This window comes from Protomyctophum parallelum (genome assembly GCF_964188405.1).
Source record: "Protomyctophum parallelum genome assembly, chromosome: 23".
Classification (NCBI taxonomy): Eukaryota; Metazoa; Chordata; class Actinopteri; order Myctophiformes; family Myctophidae; genus Protomyctophum; species Protomyctophum parallelum.
This window is the reverse complement of record NC_139715.1, coordinates 2,430,829-2,451,519: the sequence shown is the minus strand read 5'-3', so window position 1 is coordinate 2,451,519 and position 20,691 is coordinate 2,430,829. Positions and strand designations below refer to the sequence as shown.

Here is a 20,691-nt window from a genome sequence, read left to right as displayed (position 1 = left end):
TCCAAAATAAAAAAAAATAAAAGTTGGTTTAACTTACCAAACTAAAACGTGGAATTAAATAGGCCTTTACCACAGTACAGTGCAGATTGGGTTATACACAAAGGACACAATGGCACAACTACTGCATTGGTGTAAAGGAGAAGGCCTTGACCCTGCACGTGCCATATTGGTCAAAGATGTCCCAGAAAACACAGAGATCGATACCATTGAAACGACCTTGCAGTCCATAAAAGCTCTTGGACGTGTTCGGGTCAGAGGAAGGATGTTTGACCCTCAGTGTAAAGGACTAACTGTCCTATGTGAATGCAAGGAGCCAGTCGACACACAAACGCTTCAATTGGATGTGTTACCAGCAGGTGGTAGCACGCCATGGAGGATTTTTGGAACCGGAGGCGCTGTATCCGAGCCACAGTCCCTTGACCCTGAGGTTGGTCCTGAGCTACAGTCACCTGGCCCTGCTATGACACTTCAAACATCCACACCAGAAGATATTATTAGAGCTGTGGGAGACATAATGCTGAGAACATATTCTAAATCCACCAGTGACAGTAGTTCATACCGGAGGCTGCGACCCTTCTCTGGTGTCCTCCCCACACCCACTGGAGAAGAGCAGCTGGATAGTTGGATTGAGCAAGCTCGACTCATGATTGAGGAGTGTGATCGACCAAACAAAGAAAAGAGAATGAAAATCATGGAAAGTGTAAAGGGTCCTGCACTGGAGATCTTGCAAGCTGTTCATTTCAACAACCCCGATGCAACTCCTACTGAGTACATAGATGTGATTGAGAACACCTTTGGCACAGTGGAAACAGGAGAAGAACTCTATTTTGCGTTTAGAATGCTGTGCCAGCACGTAAATGAGAAGCTTTCAGCATTCCTGAGACGAATGGAGGGTGCTCTGAAAAAAGTCATCCAAAAGGGAGGTTTGCCACCGGTCTCCGCAGATAAAGCACGCCTTGACCAACTGATCAAAGGAGCCACTAGGTCTGACATGATGCTCCTAAATCTCCGCCTCAGAGAGCGCAGAGTGAACCCGCCTACCTTTCTGCAGTTGTTAAATGAGATCCGCATTGAGGAGGAGTATGAAGCTTCTCGTCACAAGTTGAACCCCACCAAATCAGTACATGTTAAACCGATCACAGCACCAGCAGACAGGGAAGTAAAAGATCTCAGAGCAGAGATACAAGAACTGAAAGCCCAAGTCGCTGAACTTACAGCTCCACCAATAGTCCAACAGTCCTTTTCACAACCTCCTACACGATTTGTCTCAGAATCGGCAGCCAGCACTGAGGAGGAAGACTCGGGTGGAGATAAAGACTTCAAAGCGCTAAAGAAGGAAGTGAAAAGACTGAGGAAAAAGGTCTCTGTTATGCCAGTCCGACCTACTGCGGTAGTCAAACAAGCACAACCAGATCAAGATCCTTTCCCCAGCCCTCGTCGACAGAGAGTGTCGACACCAAGGGACTCAGATGGGTTTTTCTGCTACCGATGTGGTGAAGATGGACATGTCGCCACTAGATGTAGTGCTCCAGAAAATTATCAAAAAGTGATACAGAAATTAGTCCGTTCTCAACGACAGCTGAAGGCCAACCATGAAGGGGCGAGGGCTGCTACAAATGCAGAACAGCCGCCATTTAATGCAAATGTGCGGAGAAGTGCCGTGGAGTCCCAGGTTAACAGTCTGCCAGAGGGACTAGTAGGGCCGCCCTCCACAGCTTGCGTGAAAGTGGAGGGCAAAACCTGCACTGCACTCCTCGACAGTGGGTCCCAAGTCACAATAATCTTTGACAGTTGGTATGTCAAGAACTTGTCACATGTCCCCCTGCATCCAGTTAGTGGTCTATCCATCTGGGGTCTTAGTGAATCAGAGGGCAGCTATCCCTACAGAGGCTACATCCAAATTGAAATGGAGATCCCAGAGAAGACCAAGGCCAAGTCAGTCCCAGTTCTTGCCTTGGTTTGCCCAGATCCCCGTTGCTCTGATAACGTCCCTGTTTTGATTGGTACCAATGTGCACAAAGTCAGGCCTTTCACTTCCACTGGAGACATCACTAACATCGGGTCGGCAAGAGTATGTGTTACAGATCAGCACCATCCCTTACATGCCCCCACGTTTCACAAAGTCCATCCTATGGACGGTCCCGTAGCTGAAGTGAAGTGGTCCGGCCCTGGGCCCCTTGTAATCCCTGCCGGCAGTGAGCATATAGCTTCATGTAGAGTTATAGAGAAACACATTGTTGAGGACAGCATCCTCATCACAGAACGGGCTCATTCACCAGCTCTTCCCCCCAGTGTGTTCGTACAGCCGACTGTCCTGTTTGCCAAGAACATGAACAAGAACCAGTTTCTAGTGCTGTTGAAGAATGAGTCCTTAAAGACAACCTCCATTCCCCGGGGCACAGTGATTGCGTATCTGCAGGTAGCCGATATGGTGACAGAAGGTTCAAGTCCAAAAGCAGAGACTCGACCAACGTTGGATGTGTCGCTGTTTGATTTGAAAGATTCCCCTATCCCGAATGAGTGGAAAGAACGACTGAGTCGGAAACTCTCTGAGAGGTCCAACGTGTTCTCGATTGATGAATGGGACATTGGAAAGGCCAAGGGAGTGGCACATCGTATCCGAGTAACTGACGATTCCCCATTCAGAGAAAGGTCTCGTCGCATATCACTTTCTGACCTAGATGACCTTAGACGCCACCTTCAAGGAATGCTGGCAGCAGGTTTAATAAAGGAATCAAGGAGCCCCTATGCTTCGCCCATTGTCCTCGCCCGGAAGAAGTCAGGGCAGTTGCGTATGTGCATCGATTATCGAACTCTGAACCGAAGAACCATCCCAGACCAGTACACAGTGCCACGCATTGATGATGCTTTGGACAGTTTGGCTGGAAGCAAGTGGTTTTCAGTCCTAGACTTGCGCAGTGGTTACTATCAGATCCCAATGGCGGAAGAGGATAAGGAGAAGACCGCTTTTATCTGTCCACTGGGGTTCTATCAGTTTGAACGAATGCCCCAGGGTATTACAGGTGCCCCGGCGACTTTTCAAAGACTGATGGAGAAGGCAGTGGGGGACATGCACATGCTGGAGGTCATAGTATACTTGGATGATTTAATTGTTTTCGGCAAATCCCTGGAAGAGCATGAACAAAGACTCCTCAAGGTGCTCGACAGATTGGAGGAGATGGGGTTGAAGTTGTCCATAGACAAGTGTCAGTTTTGCAAGCCAGAAGTCACCTATGTGGGACATATTGTCTCTGAGAATGGGATTGCCACCGACCCTGCTAAAACCAGTGCGGTAGCCCACTGGAATCAGCCCACCGATCTTCCCTCATTACAATCCTTTCTAGGGTTCTGTGGATATTTCCGCCGTTTTATTAAGAACTACTCCATCATAGTCCGATCCCTTACAGAACTCTGCCAGGGCTACCCTCCAACCCAAAAGAAGAGGAAAGCAGCCAAGATACCAGAAAAGGTTTACTACAAAGTGAAGGAACCTTTTGGTGACCGGTGGGATGAGTCCTGCACAGAGGCTTTTGCTAAAATAATCCAGTGCCTCACCAATGCTCCTGTTCTAGCATTTGCTGATCCATCAAAGCCTTACGTGTTACACATCGATGCCAGCTTTAAGGGTTTAGGGGCTGTGCTCAACCAAGAACACCCAGAAGGGTTGAGACCGGTTGCTTTTGCTAGCAGAAAATTGAGCTCATCTGAGAAGAACTACGCAGTCCATCAGCTCGAATTCTTGGCACTTAAATGGGCGGTAGTTGATAAATTTCATGATTACTTGTATGGAGCGAGTTTCAATGTGAGGACTGACAACAATCCTCTAACCTATATCCTCACCACTGCCAAGCTGAATGCGACTGGCCATCGGTGGCTTGCTGCACTCTCTACGTACAATTTCACCCTTCAGTACAAGCCAGGGAGCAGCAATATTGACGCTGACTTACTGTCACGAAATCCGTTGCCAGATTCAGATGTTGAGTGGCAGGACATTACCCCTGAAAGTGTCCAAGCACTGTGTAAACCAGTCAGATGTGGAAAGATGCCGGTAGAGTTTTTCAACTGTGCAGAAGTGTTAGGAGTGTCCCCTGATGCCATCCCGGAGGGTTATGCTTTTCCCACCCGGGTGGGGGTTGGAAGTTTGGCCCAGATAAGTCGCCAAGACCTTATACGAGCTCAAGATACAGACAGGGTCATCTGTTCTGTGAAGAAAGCAGTCGAAAATGGGCACCCGATCCACTCAGTTAAGAGCGAGGATCCTGACACCGCACTATTGCAGCGAGAAGCAAGCAAGTTATTGATAGAGGATGGGCTGCTTTATCGAGTAACGGAGAGGCCAGCTGGTATGAAAATACATCAACTTGTCCTCCCTAGAGAGTATGTTCCCAGCGTGCTCAGATCTCTCCACGATGAGTCTGGACATCTGGGCATGGACAAGACAATTGAACTTGTGAGAGACCGGTTTTATTGGCCGAAGATGGGAGCAGAGGTGGCACAATACATCAGGAACTGTGGCCGGTGTGTTACACGAAAGATGCCCCCTCAGAGAGCGGCGTTGTTGAACCAGATAACCAGTAAAGGTCCCCTTGACTTGGTCTGTATTGATTTCTTGTCCCTTGAACCTGATTCTCAGGGGTTGGCGAATGTCCTTGTTGTGACCGATCATTTTACAAGATACGCACAAGCGTTTCCCACAAGAGATCAGAAAGCGACGACGGTAGCGAAGATTCTTTGTGAACGGTATTTCGTACACTACGGACTCCCTGCACGTATTCACTCAGATCAGGGGCGGGATTTTGAGAGTAAGCTAATCCAAGACCTGCCGAAGGGAGCCGTTGGGTGAATTAGCTGACTGGCCGTATGGGTTGCGGCAAGTTAGGACCTCACGTTAGCCCACGAGTCACGACTAAGGTTTGGCTGTGAATGCGAGCACCTCTCTTCACGGTGTCGCTCCTGTCTTTTTCTTGCATGCTGTGTGCGTTGCTGTGCGTGTGTTTAGTTCTTTAATAGTTTGTTTCTTGGTCGTTCTTTGAGTAGATCTGCGCTTCTGGCTGCTTAGCTCCCCGTTGAGACTGGTCAGCTGTTGTGCCTAGTGGCCCCACTGGCTCCAAATACAACATTGTTTCCCCCTTTTAAACATTTAGTTTTGACCTGTGTATTGGCTTTAGTAGCCTACAGTTTTAAAGTTATTGTTCGCATGATATATAATAATAAATGGTTTGTACGCTTAGTCGTAAACATTTAGTTTTGACCTGTGTATTGGCTTTGGTAGCCTACTGGTTTTAAGAATATTGTTCGCATGATATATAATAATAAATGTTTTGTATACTTATTCTTAAACGTTTAATACATTTCCTGTTTTTTGGAACTGTGTCTCAAGTCCTTATAAATGTACTTGCATATGTTGGGGAACCCAGTTTACTGGTCTAGTTAGTTAATTCCTTGAATGATCTCAAGGTGGCGTAGTCATACCTAAGAGTAAATCCTTTGCTACACTTGGTTACATTTTGATGAATTGAACAATGTGGACCCTGTTGTAAACAAGTGTAATGCTTAATTGGGTCGTCCACTCACAGTTAACAGTCTTTGTATTGAGTTTGTGCTTAAAATGTACTGTAAATTCTACAAACTGTTAATAAATATCTCAATCAATCAATCAAACCTTAATAAAAGAATAATAAAAGTACAGGGGATGTGGTAACAAACTTAGGTGAGTTCAATATATGGTTTGACCCCCAAAAAATTGCAACAAAAGTTATTTCAATGAAGTTTGGTAAAGTTTTAGTATGTTATTTAGCATGCCCAATGCATGCTAAATAACATACTAAAATTTTACCAAAATCAACCTCCCAGAAAGCCGCCATTTTCAAGATGGCGTCCAAAATGGCTGCGGGGAGCTTAAAATGGCTATATCTCAAGTGGAGAAAATGTTTAAAATGATTTTTCAACTGATTCTGGTACCTCTGGGCATGCTTAAGGACATTCCGGAAAGGCGTCATTTACAAGATGGTGTTCAAAATGGCAGCTTAAAATGCTTAAAAAGCACGTTTACGCGTTACAGTTGATGAAGCTGAGACAACTTTCTTGCTGAAAGTTCGCATTGTTGCGAGTGAATCTGTGCACTTTCCACCAAAGAGGACAGCCATTACTTGGCATCCAAGATCATCGATCACGTCTGTGGTCTGGTTTGGGACAGTAAAAGCATTTGCACAAGATTGAAGGACAGGATCACCTTTTACAAGCTTCTGAAAAGCAGTCTTTTTGCCAACCCCAAAGATCCGAGAAGTCATGTCAAAGCCATTTCATGTCCGAGTACTTCCTTTAAATGTTTTATGTCATACACTGCAGCCTTTGCTATGTGCATCTCCATGTGCATTGATCACAATGCAATTCCTTTCTTTCAGTTCAACACTTATCATTTGGATAAGTCTCTTTTTATTCAGATCTCTTGACAGGAACTCCTCCCTTCTTACCTGTGAACTCTGTCTCGGCAGTGAAGCTGACAATGGGATGCATACTGTTGCCTCTTCTTTGATGTGTGTTATCTTTAGTGGATGGCCCATCCTCATAGCCATCGAACACATAGTGATGGTGAAGTCTGCATATGACTGTGTAATTTCACCATAGATTTGTCCGAGCTTCCATGGTATTCGGTGAAGGAGCGAACCTCCATCAAGAACATAATGCTCTGTTTCTGGTACCGAATCTAAGATTGCATCACTTGCATGACCACTGATCGCATGCGCTAGTTGTGGTTTATCAGCCTTGCGGAAAACGTTTCTGGCTTCAAAAAGGGCAGGAGGGAAAGGACTGAGCTCATAACACATAACCTCCTCCACCAATGACAGCTCTCCAGTTTGGGAGACTATCAGGAAACGTTGAAAAAGAAGTGTAGAATCAATGGTTCGATCAGGAGTAACCTTGATAGCCGATTTTTGTCCAAGGGTTATGGCTTTATCCTTTCTACTAAAGGAGAACGTGAATGCAGGCTGTCCAATCATTTTGTGCATGATTTTGCCTCCAACAAGGTCATACTCATGCACGTTCACTCATGATTGGTGTAGTACAAATTGCTGCATTCATTTCAAACCTCTGCATTTCAGCATAGGAAGAGCAGAATCCCATCTGTAGCCCGGGTGGAAAACAAGGGGTTAAACTGAATCTTTTAAGTTATCCTTTAAATTAAGCAAAGACTTGGTTTTATGTTGTGTGAATGTGTGTGAATGTGTGGGTGTTCAAGATTGGACAAAAAAGGTTTTAGTGAGTACCACCGACGGTAATTGGCTGTGGGTTTTGGGGAGGAGGAAGGAGGAAGTGAGAAAGAAAAAGGAGGGAGGAGGAACGAGGAGAGACGGTTTTGGAGAGAGAAAGATTTAAGAACTGTACAACATTTAAATAGTTTGTTATTGACGTTTTCTGAACAAACACCAGTACATGCTTACTGTTGGACATCATGTGCGTGTAGTGGAAGAGACGTTTACGGTGCGCAAACGTTGCTGACGAGAGAGTTCAGCGTTTGTTATTACGAGCTTGGAGTCTACTGGACGGAGAACACCAGTCGCGATTGTCGAGACGTCGGCTTGGAGAAGACTGTTCCGTACCGGGAGCCCGGCTTGTGTTGCCGTTTGAAACGTTTGTCATTGCCAGTACTGAGTCTACAACAAACTGTGAGTTGAACTGTGTCTGTTTGGAGCTGCTGCGGGGACCGGAATCATCGCATCGCGGGAGTGACGACGCACAGGCCTGCAACGTAGTGTGTGTGTGTGTGCGTGCGTGCGTATGTGTGTGTGGGCCCACAGTCTGTTTACATGTAACGTCCCTTTCAATCTAAGGTTCAGTGTTATGCTTTAAGTTCATGGTTTAAAGGTAACTTTACAACTACATTTGGGTTTCATAGTCAGGGAGAGAGATAGGGAACAGTTTAGGTTTTTGAAAACAATTGAAAGGAATTGGGTTAGATAGTATTTCATTTGTGTTATCAAAGAGTTCACATAAGTATACCAGCTATAATTGATAGTTGTTGTAATATTTTGAGTATTGTGTATTTTATTATTTTAAAAGGTCACTAAGCCTTGTCTAGTATTTCATAAGATCTGTCTTTTCTTTTCTTTAGTTATTTTGTTTATGATTTTGGTTACTTTCAAAACACACTTTCACATTTAAAAGAAGGGATTCTTTATATCGTTTAAAAACTAAAAAAGACAAAAAACAAGTAAAGTGCTTTTTCCCTTTTGGTTTAAAACGTTGTCTGGGTCCATTATTACGAACTCAAACACACCCCAGTTGCATCAGAAGTGTTTTTAGGTATTGATTACCATATGGGACGGAATCAGCCTTAGACAAATACTCTTGCATTTTACGATTAAGGTCAGAAACAGTCAGCTGTCCGTCATCATTATTTTCAAAGTAAGCACACATTTTTGAGAAGGCTTGTTCTAGGTCCTCATTCTTTGGCCTTCTAGACTTCCTCCGCTTTTGCTCACAATCAGGCTGAAATTGCATGGGCACATCACGGCCACTCCGGAAATTTGTGCTACAAATGTTATGATAGACGCAGTCTGCAGCATGTAGATCACTATTATAGTATTCGATTCTGCCTTTGACTTTGAATGACCACTCGTCATTTCGTTTATCACAGATTTTCAATATAGACCCTGTAAAGGTGTCTGTTAGCACAGAACAGTAATCGGCACTTCCTTCAATATTTGTGCTGCAAAAAAGGCAATCAGTTTTGCTATTGTATGAAGCTTCAGACCTAGTACTAACCCTTTTATTATTGGTATTGGTTTCATTGCTCTGTTTCCTCTGTGAATGAAGATAAATGTTTTTAACATTTGTGTATTTTTGGCAGCATTTTGAATGCACTTTATTACCAGCGGTCACAGCAACAGTGTCACCTCTTTCAACACTAGCTTTATTGATGGGACTGGCTCATCAGGACTGGCTCTGATTGTAAAAATAGGCCTAATGAAACTGATTCAGATGGTGAAATCAGTCATCAGAAGGTATAGTGTATTGTGACTAGGTATCAGATAAATTGAGCTATTTCCATCTTGAAAATGAAGCCTTTCTGGAAGGTGTATCTTCCTAGATTATTTTTGAATGTTTATAAGCATGTCTAAAGGTACCAGAATCAAGTGAAAAATCATTTGTATATATTTGTCTTGTATTTTCTTTTTATTGATATATAGTCATTTTAAGCTTGGCCGGGCGCCATTTTGAACGCCATCTTGTAAATTACGCCTTTCCGGAAGGTATATTTTTCTAATCTTTTAGTATGTCCTTAAGCATGCCCAGAGGTACCAGAATCAGTTGATAAATCCTTTTAAACATTTTCTCCATTTGAGATATAGCCATTTTAAGCTCCCCGCAGCCATTATGGACGCCATCTTGAAAATGGCGGCTTTCTGGGAGGTTGATTTTGGTAAACTTGTAGTATGTTGTTTCTTCACCAGAGCTGGTTCTACTTGGTTCTGGTGTTACTGAAATAATGTAGAGCAATCCTCTTTGACTCTGCTGTATTCATTAATATCCACTTATATTATCCAGATACTCATTGCATGTACATAATATCCATAGCATATCATTTGTGAATATCAGTCTCCAGTAGGAGTCCCAATGGAGAGTGTTTGGTGTTTTAAGGTTTATTATAAACCAGCAGTTTTTATGCACCACATATGGAAAAACCTTGTTGTATAGATCTAATAGGTCTGTTGTGACAATTCTCGTGCTTTGGGTTGGAATGGTTAAACCTACAGGCCTATGCTGTGCATTAGACAGATATTGCAGTGGATGTTTGGGAGGCTAAGAATAAGCATGTTAGATGTCAGTTTTTTTTAAGCAGTATAGGCAATGGAAACTTTGCACACGATAGGCTTCAGCCAAATCCGTTTGATATCCTTCCCCCGGGCCTTCTAATGTGAAACTGCTTCCTCCCTGGCTGTAATGACATGCAGGGACACAGGCCTCACAGAGGGACGTTTAGACATGCAGGGACACAGGCCTCACAGAGGACCTTTAGGAGAGACGTACTCATCTACGTTGTTTCCTTATCATCTGGATACAGCAGTATCGTAGTCACGAGCAGTGGTGGAAAGTACATTTACTTGTTGCGGTGAACACATTGTGAGCTTGTAGTTTTTTTTTGTTTTGGACATTCTGCAATATGAGTACTTTTACGTCCAGTATGTTACAGTACACGTGTGACAGCCATAACTTAAAGGAGCATTCAGTGATTTGGGAAAAACCCAGTAATTCCCCCTTCATATAACTGTTGATCAATTGCACTTTTAACACAATTCACATTATGAAATAGTAATAATGATGTTAGTGAAGTAGGTATGGAGGCATGGGAAGACCTCTGTTACTCAACAAACAATATATCAATGATTTACTAGAGCCATTTTAACAAAACATATCCTGTACCTTTAACATTTCACAAAGGAAGTTCTGTAGTTCTGCTGAAACTCATCAGAGTCAAAGAGGTGTAAACTGGTCTCAGTTCATCCATAATGTGATCATTAAGGGTGATCTGTCCAATGCCAGAAAACCAGTGACCATTAACACGTTTAATCTCTGCATTTGAATGCGTTGTCTATAGTGAATGAAGCATCAGTCATCATTATTTAGCCTGTTTACATTTTAACCTGGGGAAAGAATGTGGGGTTTGTCCACTTATATTATTCAATACTGTTAGACAGTTATACATATATTATCCAGATACTCATTGCATGTACATAATATCCATTCCATTGCATATCATTTGTGAATATCAGTCTCCAGTAGGAGTCCCAATGGAGAGTGTTTGTTAGGAACTACTCCTTTGAGGTTTTTAAGGTTTATTATAAACCAGCAGTTTTTATGATCTAATAGGTCTGTTGTGACAATTCTCATGCTTTGGGTTGGAATGGTTAAGCCTGCAGGCCTATGCTGTGCATTAGACAGATATTGTAGTGGATGTTTGGGAGGATAAGGGCCGATTCATATACTCCTATTTTACCACTGTTTCGGCGCTGTAGTGGCGAAATGATTTTGGCTCGTCAGAAATTTTCAGTAGCACCGAAGAGCCGACTTTAGGACGATACCCGCCCCCCCCGAACCTCAAATGACGTCAAATTGTAGGCAATCCTCTTTGACTCCGCTGCCTTCATTAATATCCACTTATATTATTCAATACTGTTAGACATATACCATCCAGATACTCATTGCATGTACATAATATCCATAGCATATCATTTGTGAACCTCAGTCTCCAGTAGGAGTCCCAATGGAGAGTGTTTGGTAGGAACTACTCCTTTGAGGTTTTTAAGGTTTATTATAAACCAGCCGTTTTTATGCACCACATATGGAAAAAACTCCCAGGAAACAGCAGGTATGCTGGCACTCTTATTTATGTTACAATTAAACACTGTTCTGTTTCCCACTGCATTTGATTGAGTTTGATTTTCTTTCACTTCTGCGCTGTAATTTTTGTTATTTTTTTTAATTTTGTTTCAGTTATTTGTTTCCTGATTTACCAATAACTAAATAATCATGTTTTCTATATTATATGCTTTGACTCTGACAGTGTCTGTTATTTGGGATTTATGCTCACTCCTGCATTTACTTTACTCACGTCCACGTCATAGACTGATAGGATGTACTTGCATTCATACATCAATGTATTATAATTTGGATATAGTTTAGATTCATTAAATATGAAGCTTACAAAGCAATCTCACTGTTAGCAGTGTATTTCTAGAATGTTGCATAGAGCATGGCCTGGGGGAGGAGCTACAGAGGGGTGGAGCATGCAGCAGTTTGTTAGGTTGTGATTGGTTGAGCCATGATTATATTGTTCTCCTCTTTGGCCAATCAACACCAATCAGTTAGTGGTTCTCTAGTATAAGAAGAGTTTGTAGTTGTCAGTTCTCCACAACGCCTCCAGGATATCAATAATTTCTGATCACATCTGACTGTGGACTCCAGACTTCAGCTGAAGATGAACTCTACCAATGCCACCATGAACAGTTCTGCTCAACAAGGAGGACCCAATGATCAAGACCAATGTAAGTTACTTACTGTGTCTATGGATATACAGCATGTCATAAAAAGTCATGTTTATTTGTTTTGTTTTAATATTAGCATTGACTTAAAATACCGTTGTTTGTCTCTTTTTCTAAAATGCACAACAGATTGTCTAATCGGATTATAAATGGCTGCTAATGTATAACTGTGTACATTAACTTCACATTAGTTTATGCGATTTTAAGACCATGAAGTACAACTGAGCAATGTTTAATTTGTCTTTGTTTCCAATTCAGTGTTGCATCATCAGTCTGGTTTACCTGTTCTACCAGAGGTGAATGAACAAAGAAGCTTGGCTAAGCAAAAACACCACTGCTGTGATCAGTGTGGTAAACGCTTCCCTACAATGTCCAAACTTAAAATACACAAGATAATTCACACTGGAGAGAAACCTTATGGATGTGATCAGTGTGGACAACACTTCTCTCAAATGTCAAACCTGAAAAACCACCAGAGAATTCACACTGGAGAGAGAGCCTATGGATGTGATCAGTGTGGACAACACTTCTCTCAAATTACAAACCTTAAAAGACACCAGAGAATTCATAATGGAGAGAAACCATATGGATGTGATCAATGTGGACAACACTTCTCTCGAATGGCACACCTTAAAAGCCACCAGAGAATTCACACAGGAGAGAGAGCCTATGGATGTGATCAGTGTGGACAACACTTCTCTCAAATGTCCACCCTGAAAATCCACCAGATAATTCACACTGGAGAGAAACCATATGGATGTGATCATTGTGGACAACACTTCTCTCAAATTGCAAACCTTAAAACCCACCGGAAAATTCACACTGGAGAGAAAACCAAATAATTGTGATGTGTTATCTTATAGTGAAACAGCTGAACTCTCTGGATCCCACCAGGAACAATTGATTGATTGAATCTTTAGATTTGCAGTAATTTATATTTAGATGATTTATTATTTTGTCTCATAGTTTGTTCATGAATGCTTGTAATTTCCTTTGTCATACGGTGGATTTGACATTTTTGCCACGGTTTGTTTCTTAGAATATAATACATTAAGTTTCTTCTGGGTCTCTCTCAGCTTCCACCATTTTATGTTATGCATACCCTTTACCCCTAGACTAATTGGTGCGTAACATCATATGTAAGTAAATTAGGCTAATATGTTATTAAATATACAATAGAGCCCAGGCCGTAATTCCCCCTTCATATTTCTGTTGATCAATTTGTACTTATAACACAATTCACATTATGAAATAGTAACATTGATGTTAGTGAAGTAGGTATGGAGGCATGGGAAGACCTCTGTTACTGAACAAACAATATAGCAATGATTTACTAGAGCCATTTTAACAAAACATATCCCTTACAGCACCTTTAACATTTCACAAAGGAAGTTCTGTAGTTCTGCTGAAACTAATCAGAGTCAAAGAGGTCTAAACTGGTCTCAGTTCATCCATTATGTGATCATTAACAGGTGATCTGGGCTAAACTGTTTAAACGCATTACATGTATATGAGCATGCTAATTCTAGATTAATAGGATGGCGATGAAACAAATGTTTCCGTGTATAGATGAATTGCAAGTAAACATACTATTTGAACGGACTGGTCTTCTACCATGTTACAGATTCCCCAGATTTGCTGTAGTTTACATTTAGACGATTTTTGTTGTATGTCAGATGTAAATGTCCGGATGAATTGAAAAATGGAGAACCCTGGTGTACAATTGTGTTGTTTATTTTTCCTTGTATCAGGTTTTTTGTTTTGACCTGTACTTTTGTTGAACTTTACCCATTCTACAAACGAATAAAATGTTGAATCAATCGTTTGTCCGTGCTTTACCAAAAATATAGAATATCATTAATTGTTGTGTTACTCAACACTAAAACAAATTGCCTATGTATTTAGATACGATGGCTATTCAAAATGCTACAATGAAAGTTTGTTTTTTCTTCCTGTTTTGTTCTTCTTAGTATATCATTTAATTTACTGGAGCCATTTTAACAAAACATATCCCGTACAGCAGCTTTAACATTTCACAAAGGAAGTTCTGTAGTTCTGCTGAAACGCATCAGAGTCAAAGAGGTGTAAACTGGTCTCAGTTCATCCATAATGTGATCATTAACAGGTGATCTGTCCAATGCCAGACAACCAGTGACCATTAACACATTTAATCTCTGCATTTGAATACATTGTCTATAGTGATTGAAGCATCAGTCATCATCATTTAGCCTGTTTACATTTTAACCTGGGGAAAGAATGTGGGGTTTGTTCATTATTTAGCATTTGAAAAACATTGAATAAAAGTGCAGTCATCAGAAATAAAATATGACATCGTAAAATATGTGAAAAGGCCTTCACATTGTGCCTACTATTTATGAAGACTGTCAAAATTAACTTACATTGCAACTTAAAAAAGATAGTACAGGAGATGCTGTAGTATAAGACTCTCTGCAATAATTTAGGTGGTGGATGGCAGTTTGTGAACAAATAGGCCTAACTGTTTCTTTGTTTGATTGAAATATGTATTAACAGTTTGCAGAATTACAGTAGGCCTACAGTCAAGCACAAACTCAATACAAAGACTGTTAACTGTGAGTGGACGACCCAATTAAGCATTACACTTGTTTACAAAACATTTAGAGACGTACAAATAGACACATATATAGTTAAAGAACATAACAGGAATTCATCATGAAGGAAGCAAAAAGGGAAAAGAAACATATAGTGAGGGGGAAAGGGGGGGCGGTGCAGGGGGGGGATTCAGATTTTACGGGGGCCAGTTTCGAATTGCAGCCGTCTGTAGGTTCCCTTTGAGAGCGTTTTTGAAGGAGTCAAGGGATTCACATGTCTTAATGACTGTTGGTAGGGCGTTCCGCATTTTGGTGGCATAGGAGCGAAAATAATTTAGTCCCTTGTTTGTGCCGAATCTGGGTTGTACATGGTTTGTTGCACTCCCTCTGGTGTTGTGGGTGTGGACTTCGTTTACATTAAGGAAGTATTTAGACAGGTACATGGGTATCTTGGTGGTGTATCGAATCTTGTGGACCAGACCCATTGCAAGATGCTGTACTCTGTCGTCGACCCTAAGCCATCCCAGCCTGTCAAAGTGGGCAGGGGTGAGGTGGGTTCGGGGGGTGAGGCCAAGTAGGAGCCTGACCAGTTTGTTTTGGGAGGTCTGGAGCCTTGTTTTAAGGGCATTTGAGGTGCTGTGGTACCAAGAAGTGCATGCATAGTCAAAGAAACCTTGTATGAGGGCTCCTGTTAAGGTCTTCAAGGTGTTTTTGTTCACCAGTGAGGAGATCCTGTAAATTAATCTTGTTCTTTGATTGGATTTTTTGATTACGTTAGTGGCCATTTTATCACCGGAAAGATTGGTCACCCACTCTAACCAAGAAGCCATCTGCCTTGCTGAGATTACTATTTGATCCGAAGAGAATGGATTCAGTTTTTCCAAGGTGTAAGGATAGTTTATCATTGAGCCAGATGTAGATTCAGGTGCAGTAATTGTAATAATGTAAATCACAGTATGAGCAGTTGTTTCTTCACCAGAGCTGGTTCTATACTTGGTTCTGATGTTACTGAAAGAATGTAGAGATATCCTCTTTGACTTTGTTAGGTTGTGATTGGTTGAGCCATGATTATATTGTTCTCCTCTTTGGCCAATCAACACCAAGCAGTTAGTGCTTCCACATCTGGCTCTCTAGTATAAGAAGAGTTTGTAGTTGTCAGTTCTCCACAACTCCTCCAAGGATATCAATCTGTTACGAAGGAACGTAGTGCCTCTCTGACATCACAACCGGGACGTCAGGGTGACATCACCCCTGACATCCCAACACACATAAATATGAGTGCCTACGCAAGTTACGACGGATTAAGCTACGACGGACCCAGATAGCAGCAGCAGACCTAGGATACTATATCAAGATCTGCTACCGACTGCCGGTTCTTCACTTGCGCTCAAGGAGAGAGATTCTGTCCCCATCTCCGCTGCACTATTCCCGACCAGACCCGGCCATAGCTAGGTCTCACAATCATTTCTGATCACATCTGACTGTGGACTCCAGACTTCAGCTGAAGATGAACTCTACCAATGCCACCATGAACAGTTCTGCTCAACAAGGAGGACCCAATGATCATCAAGACCTCTGTAAGTTACTTACTGTGTCTATATGGATATACAGCATGTCATAAAAAGTTGTTTGTTTTGTTTTAATATTAGCATTGACTTAAAATACAGTTTCTCATTTTCTAAAATGCACAACAGATAGTAATTTATCAAACTATAAATGGATGCTTATGTATAATTGTGTACATTAACTTTGTTAGTTTCTGCAATTTTAAGTACAACTAAGCAATGTTTAATTTTTCTTTGTCCAATTCAGTGTTGCATCATCAGCCTGGTTTACCTGTTCTACCAGAGGTGAATGAACAAAGAACCGTGGTTATGCAAAAACACCACTGCTGTGATCAGTGTGGTAAACGCTTCCCTAAAATGTCCACCCTTAAAAGCCACCAGAAAATCCACACTGGAGAGAAACCCTATGGATGTGATCATTGTGGACAACACTTCTCTCAAATGACCAGCCTTAAAAGCCACCAGAGAATTCACACTGGAGAGAAACCCTATGGATGTGATCATTGTGGACAACACTTCGCTCATTTGACCAACCTTAAAACCCACCAGATAATTCACACCGGAGAGAAACCCTATGGATGTGATCAGTGTGGGAAACACTTCTCTCAAATGTCCAATCTTAAAACCCACCGGAAAATTCACACTGGAGAGAAACCCTATGGGTGTGATCAGTGTGGACAACACTTTTCTCAAATGAAACACCTTAAACGCCACAAGAAAATTCACTGGAGAGAAACCATATGGATGTGATCAGTGTGGACAACATCAGGCACCTTGTAATTCTCCAGGACCTAGCTCATATTTTAGTTCAGGCTCCTGTATGGGTACCCTCAGTTGTTCAGGACCCCAAGTTGTGTATACTGTGCATCTTACATGCATACAGACAAACAGAAGCTACAGAATGTGTTCTTGAAGTAGGTTACAATATAAATGTATTTGTAAAGATGTATGAATTTATATACATATAGTCATATACTGCCAAAAATATCGTTTTTGTATGTTATTACCATGCTAAGTTGCTAATATTAGCTTCCTGATTCCCTGCTACACACAATGCCCAAAGATCGTTTTTTGTTATGTTATTACCATGCTAAGTTGCTAATATTAGCTTCCTGATTCCCTGCTACACACACTGCCCAAAGATCGTTTTTTTGTTACGCTAATTACCATTCTATGTTGCTAACACTAGCATTCTGGTTCCCTTAGCTCATGAGGCTCCATTTAAGCTAACTTTGAAACATGATTTGCATATGTCTGTGATTCCTTTAGTATGTGGTTCAGTGTACTAAAGTTACATTACTAGCCTGTTACCTACACTAGGGCCTCTATTGTTAATACCCAACTGTATTCATTTCATATCCCACATCTTGCATTTCTGTCACTATTTCAGATACCATTCACTTATGACCACCCTGCATGTCTGTACTACTACCAACAACCTATAAACTAATAAACATCATCAAAAGTCATCCTTGTCCAAGTTCCCTGACCAGAGCCCTGTGGTGGGCATATGCATCATTATACACCCTAAGCCTAGACAAGCTTGCTGCTATTTTTTACACTAACATTTCCCCAGCTTTAGCATTAGTTGTTTATTCCGGTAGTCAACATAGCAAACATAGTGCTAAATTAACAATGAACAAATGCATTCAGTGGTTTGTAGCAACCACTGTGTTGGCTATTTGTTGTTAAAATAGTTGAATAGACAATGCTACAGCCATTATACTGGTGTGCAACACATGTTTTACTTAATCTAGTTTGACTCTGCTGGTAATTTTAGTTTTTCTGTGTTTACAATACTACCTCTGAGACCAAAAAGGCCCTGACTACATCTTTGTTTCAGGGATTCCCTACTTGTATTGAACGACTCAAGCATTGGCATCGTGAGTAATTAACTTTTTCTAGGCGAATTTATGCTAAAACAGTCAGCTTGACATAATATAATTCATCTTCCAGCATTACTGGACGTCTGTGCTGTTTTATGCCCGTTGTCATCAGACGGTTAAGATAAGAGAGACAAACCCTGTTCCAGCCACATCTTCTGGCCACACTAAAAATTAAAATGTGCCTCATCTGTATTCACCAATGATTTTAATTTCTTTACAGGGAATCCGGTACACCCCAGGATGGGGAAAATACCCAGCTGCTGGATTCCTCGAACAGAGGCTTCGGAACACCATAAAGGGGCTGAGAAAGAGGCTGAGGTCACAGAGCACACAGCAGACACCGCCACAAAGTAGTATGCTTGTTGAAGCATTAAAGCCGTATCATTTAGTCATTGGTAATATTGTGTATTTTCTTTTATAGAATCTGCCATATTGAATGAAAAAGCCATATTGCTTTAAGAATGGTTGAGAAACAATTTGCAGCCCCTTGGTGGAGCAAAACATGCAGGAAACGGATACTCAGGGGACCAGTGCCTGCATGTACCTGTTGTACTACATCAAAGGCACAAAAATGGCTATCAATAAAGTGCAACTCCTTACCTTCCCTCAAAACTGCCATAAAAAATCACCTGTCTGCAATTGCCCTGAGGACATTTTGTGCTATTTGTTTTTTTTAACATTCTTGTACAATTGCACTGCTGTACTTTCTGCAAAATGTTAATTAAGTATTCAATTATTCAGGCCACGTTAATAAGGGGAAACAAGTGTGCAGGAGATCGGCCAAGGGTTCCCACATCTATCCACTCCAGGCATGGTAAGTTACAAATAAGTTTACATATGAGTGCATATACCGATATGTTATAACAATTGCATTGTTATAACAATCTTTTATCAGTATGTCAGCTGACACATTTGATTTTGTTTTCCTCCATTTTAGTTTTTTTAAAGATTGCACAAAACTTAGTCTTGCATGGAGAGGCTGGGCCAAAAACTCCTGACAAAAAAGTTCCTGTACCTGGCAAAGGGAAACTAACCTCTTCTCTTGATGGATTAACACACGGTAATATATTATTGTTATATTGTACATCAGACTATGCAAATGTATATTTTAGCAGGTGTTTTATTTTCTTACTAAATTACATAATCACAGATATGCCATGCCACATTAATACATTCCACATATTGATATAAAATTGTCTTCCTACAGTTTGGGGGAACTTTCCCTGAGCCAGCTACCGACACTGCTTCTGCCAACAGTGTACAAAGTTGGGCGAAAAATGTACCAGCACACTATCGAGGAGTCCAACTTTGTGTTCCACCATAAGCCTGTAAGTTCCTCTGCATATCTAAATGGAAATGTTATTAATTTGAACCACTTGAACCCAGCAACAATATTCTCAAAGAGATTTGGTGTAGATGGGAAAACCGTGCCAGCTCCAAGTGCAGTGCCAAGCCATGTCCAGTTTAAGTGGTTAAGAATGTGCCTGACTGCCTGTTATAGAATTATTCAGAATACTGTATCTGTATACTGCAATCAGTGAACACCATTATCTTGCTTATACTCTTTGCTTTTTGACAGTCTTTTACATTGGTCTATGTATCTTTTTTGTTTGTCTTTCTCAGGTTGGAACAAACTTGGTGCTACCTCCATCAGGCGACGGCGTCAAGACCGTACCCATATGTCCTGTCACCATCTCCTTCATCAGGACCTCAGAGGGGTCCTTGAAATTAGGAGGTTTGATAACGAAATGCATCTTTACAGAGTGGATCCTTACTGGTCAGTTACTCAGTCAATGCCCACATCTATGGGTGAAATATTGTAATGCTCACTGCCTATTGCATTTTGACAACATTCATAACAGTGATCTGTCTACCAAATTGTCTATTATCAGAGACCTTTCACTGATTTACCGGTAGTTGTACTTGTTACCATTGAGACTAAGCCACTTAACATATGACTGCATGTTGTAAGCCGGCAACCCCCCAGAAATCTAAAATGTACTCCGTATTTTGTACTACTTAGCCAAGACCCAATTCCTTCTCAAAATGCAATATGCACTGAACATCCCATTTTTGTACAACTTCAAAAATGTCTGTAAATCACTTGTGAACTATTATCCATGTTATGAATGTTAAATTTAGATGGACACTGTTTGATTAAAAAAAACAAAGCATGCATGTTGTTAACGGGCCAAGAGAAATAATTTGAGCAGGGATGTAATGTCGCCACTTAATTCAATTTCAATTCACTTGCACCTTTAAACCAGTGGTTCTCAACCTGCGGGCCACTGGTCCATTGCAAGTGGGACCCACATTAACTGGCAAAACACATTTTAAAACATTTATATAAAAAATATATTTTAATCAATCCAAAATTGTTTACGGTGTTACAAAGAAACCTGCACCTCATGGCCACTTATGCTCCAAAGCGTCAGATGGATGCTCTGGAGCCCATAGTCTGGAAAAGGTTGAGAACCACTGCATAAAGCACTTATGTGAAGAGCACTTTGTTTTTTTATTAACATTTAATAAATGTTGACAAAGTCAATTATGCCTTCATTTCTTTAATGTGAATGCCTTTAGGATTTTAAGACAGGACAGCTCATGACAACCCTAGAATGAAGAA

The 20,691-nt window shown here is 41.3% G+C and overlaps 1 long non-coding RNA gene across 1 annotated transcript; it reads right to left on the bottom strand.

Annotated features, from left to right (window-relative positions):
* Positions 1 to 20,071: 20,071 nt before the first annotated feature.
* On the bottom strand, positions 20,072 to 20,472 carry LOC310854141. The gene is made up of 2 exons (XR_014568868.1): positions 20,385 to 20,472; positions 20,072 to 20,176 (listed from the first exon to the last, which is right to left on the bottom strand). It is a non-coding gene; the product is annotated as an uncharacterized lncRNA (long non-coding RNA).
* Between the last annotated feature and the right edge of the window lie 219 nt (positions 20,473 to 20,691).